This window comes from Cyprinodon variegatus, unplaced genomic scaffold (assembly GCF_000732505.1).
Source record: "Cyprinodon variegatus isolate N-32 unplaced genomic scaffold, C_variegatus-1.0 Scaffold713, whole genome shotgun sequence".
NCBI classification, from domain to species: Eukaryota; Metazoa; Chordata; class Actinopteri; order Cyprinodontiformes; family Cyprinodontidae; genus Cyprinodon; species Cyprinodon variegatus.
Window position 1 is genome coordinate 200,383 of NW_015151166.1, and position 2,841 is coordinate 203,223.

The following is a 2,841-nucleotide window of genomic DNA, read 5'->3' on the forward strand; positions in this document are numbered from 1 at the left end:
TTTCCTGCTGTTTTTAATTCTGCCTTTGCTTAAATTGATGTAACAGAACAGGAAGCTGTTGGTTCCCTGATTAGAAGAATAAAACAAGCGAGTCTGAGTTTCCCATCTCCTCCTAATAGATTTATTTCTACCTGTTAACGTTTCCTTTATCAGATTTCTGTCTTTAACTCTTACTTTGGTGTTAAAATTGCAAAGATAAATTACCACACAACTCAGGAACATCATATCCCAGAACTCAATTCAGTTTATTTCTATAAATTCCAAAATAAACAACAAATTACCTGTAAAATTAATGTTTATCTAAATTATATTTCTCCATTTTTAGAAAACTCTCCAGCTCCCAGTCTTTATTTTATTTTTTTTTTATGTTTTGAAGCAGTTCCGCTGTAATAAATCTGTATATTTTTTAATCTTCTCATATCTATCTTCATCCTCTTTAACACTTTTAATTGATTATCCTCCAAATTCTTTCTATTTTTTTTTTTTTTAAAGATTGCTTTTTGCTGCAGAAATATTTGCTCTGCAGTCCAATAATATGAATCATATTTTACGATTTACCTTCTATAAACACATTTAGTTTTCATCAAATCAATTTCTAAACCCTTTTATCTATAAATTAAATATCAGAAAGTTTGCCTTAAAAAGGAGCGGCGGCGCCCTCTGGTGGACAGCGGCGGCATTACAAAGCAGTTCTAACCGGAAGTCAGTTCATCTCTGGGATTTTTTTATTTTTAGATGATTTGGTGATTCTCAGGATTTCTGGAGGATTCTTCATCTCTGAAGCTCTCATCATCATCAGACTCTTCCTCACCGATCTGGCACCAATATTTTCCTGATTCATTATTTATTTTTATATGAATACAGATAAATTCACATTGAGGTAGAAAACAGAAATAGTCCTGAAGTGGTAAAAGCAGCATATTTTGATTGTTAAAAAACGTTTAAATGTTTAGATGAATATAATAAACTCAAATTAAATGTAAAGTTCAGTGAAAAGACTTTTATAAAATACTTACAGTAAAGAAATAAATGTAACCAGACTTTTCCAGACCAGTTTTATTTTTAACATAAAACCAGTGAAACCAGTTCTTCCAGTAAGAATATTTACTGCTTACTGTATATTATCACCTCTAAAGGTTACAGGAGCTTTAATAAATAAGCTAAGAAAGCAGAATTAGAGTCTTTATTAAAACAAAACTGTTTTTCTGTGACGTTAATCTCATTTTATTTAAACTTTTAAAAATGAATCTTTGTCCAAAAGTTGCTAAAGTTAATATAAATGAGTACCTCTGAATAAAAATGATGGAATGTTGATTTTTATGTTTTTTTTTTTTTTTTGTTTTTTTTTAATCAGTAGAGAAATTAGACCTGCAGAAAAATAAACTTAATTCTTGTTTGGGCTCTAAGTTATTTATTTTTTCCTGGTTGCTTCCATGCAGGATGAGCGGGACAGGTAACCCCCCCCCCCCCTACAGGAATGTTGTCCATCCAGTCCATCTGTCCTCTCCTCCATCATCAGCAGCTGAAAGCTGACAAACCTGCGGCCCCAGAACAGGCAGTGGGGGTCAAAGGTCAGGAGGGTTTAATCAGACACTTTTCCAATCATCAAGTTTTTAGAATTTAGTAAAACTTCTAAAAACCTTCTTTATTAATCACTCATAAATAACCAGTAACTGATTATTTATGATTAAATCGTTTTTAATCATTTTATTTAACAGAATTTTCCATTCAATCCTGTTTTAATCCTGAAAATAAAAACGTTTTCTGGATCTAAACTTCCTGCTGATCGTTACTCGGTGCCTGAAACGTCATCAAACAGGTGAAGCAGGTGGGTCTCCACCCACAGACTCACCGGGCCACTTTTTGCAGCCGCTGGCCCCGCCCACATGTGACGCCACAGACCGGATTTTCAGGGTCTGGAGCAGAAACCGGACGAGTGACGGTGGAGAAGGTGAGAAATGGTTCCTGCTTTCGGACGGATGTAACTCCGCGTTTCTGGTGAGTTTGGTTCGGAACCGTGAAGCGGGTCAGAGTTCTGCTGGACCCAGACTCCAGGAGAGCTGCCTGTCCTGGTTCTGGTCCTGGCCCTGGTTCTGGTGGGTCTGACGGGTTTCTGGGAGAAACTGTTGACCCATCAGGAACCTGGAAGATCTCCCTGTCTGTGTTTTTGGGTGGTGGTGGATGTGGAGCTGCTGCTGGTGAAGAAGGTCCTGGTCTGGGACAGCAGCGAGCTTCTCCAGGGAAACTGTTGGACCAGGTTCTGCCCTGATTCTGTTCAGTCAACCTGAAGCTGCTCAGATCTTCTCTGCTGGATCAGTAGTCCTGCTGCTGTTCTGATGTTCTGGTTGGATGAACCCAGTGTTGTTGAAGTTCTTGTAGATCTGAGGAGCTTCATCAGAGCAGGTCAGAGAGAAGCTTCTATAACTGGTCTTAGAGGTTCTGACGATGTTCTTTGGACCTGAGAAACTTTTCCATCCAGGTTCAGTCCAGTCTGTAGGGAACGGGGCCACATAGCTGCAGGTTCTCAGGTTCTGGTTCAGGCGGTTTATCCTTCTGCTCCAACATGACCTCCTAACAGTTCTGTCCGGTTCTACAGAACTGTAAAACTGTTAATTAACAACACTCTTCACCATGGTTGACCTGGCCAAGATTGCCGCCGGGAAGCATGGCCCTTTCAGATCCAGGTGTGCTTCCTGTGCAGGGTTCCAGGTCTGAGAACCTCATGCTGTGAAGGTAGGAGGAGAACCGAGGAACGTTCAGGGAACCAGGATGTCCTACGCAGCCAGAACCAGTGACAGCACTGGTTTCCAGTCCGCTTCAAAACCAGTCACACATAGAAAG

At 39.6% G+C, this 2,841-nt stretch overlaps 1 protein-coding gene across 2 annotated transcripts in view; it reads left to right on the forward strand.

The window, feature by feature from the left end:
• The first annotated feature begins 1,932 nt into the window (after window positions 1-1,932).
• The window catches only part of LOC107097645 (E3 ubiquitin-protein ligase TRIM39-like), a 15,319-nt gene continuing 14,410 nt past the window's right edge, over window positions 1,933-2,841 (forward strand). The window contains exon 1 of one of the 2 annotated variants that reach the window (XM_015394872.1): window positions 1,933-1,998. The gene's annotated coding sequence lies outside the window, so the exon portion shown is untranslated. The remainder of the gene's footprint in view (window positions 1,999-2,841) is intronic. The other variant, XM_015394873.1, reaches the window with a different exon arrangement.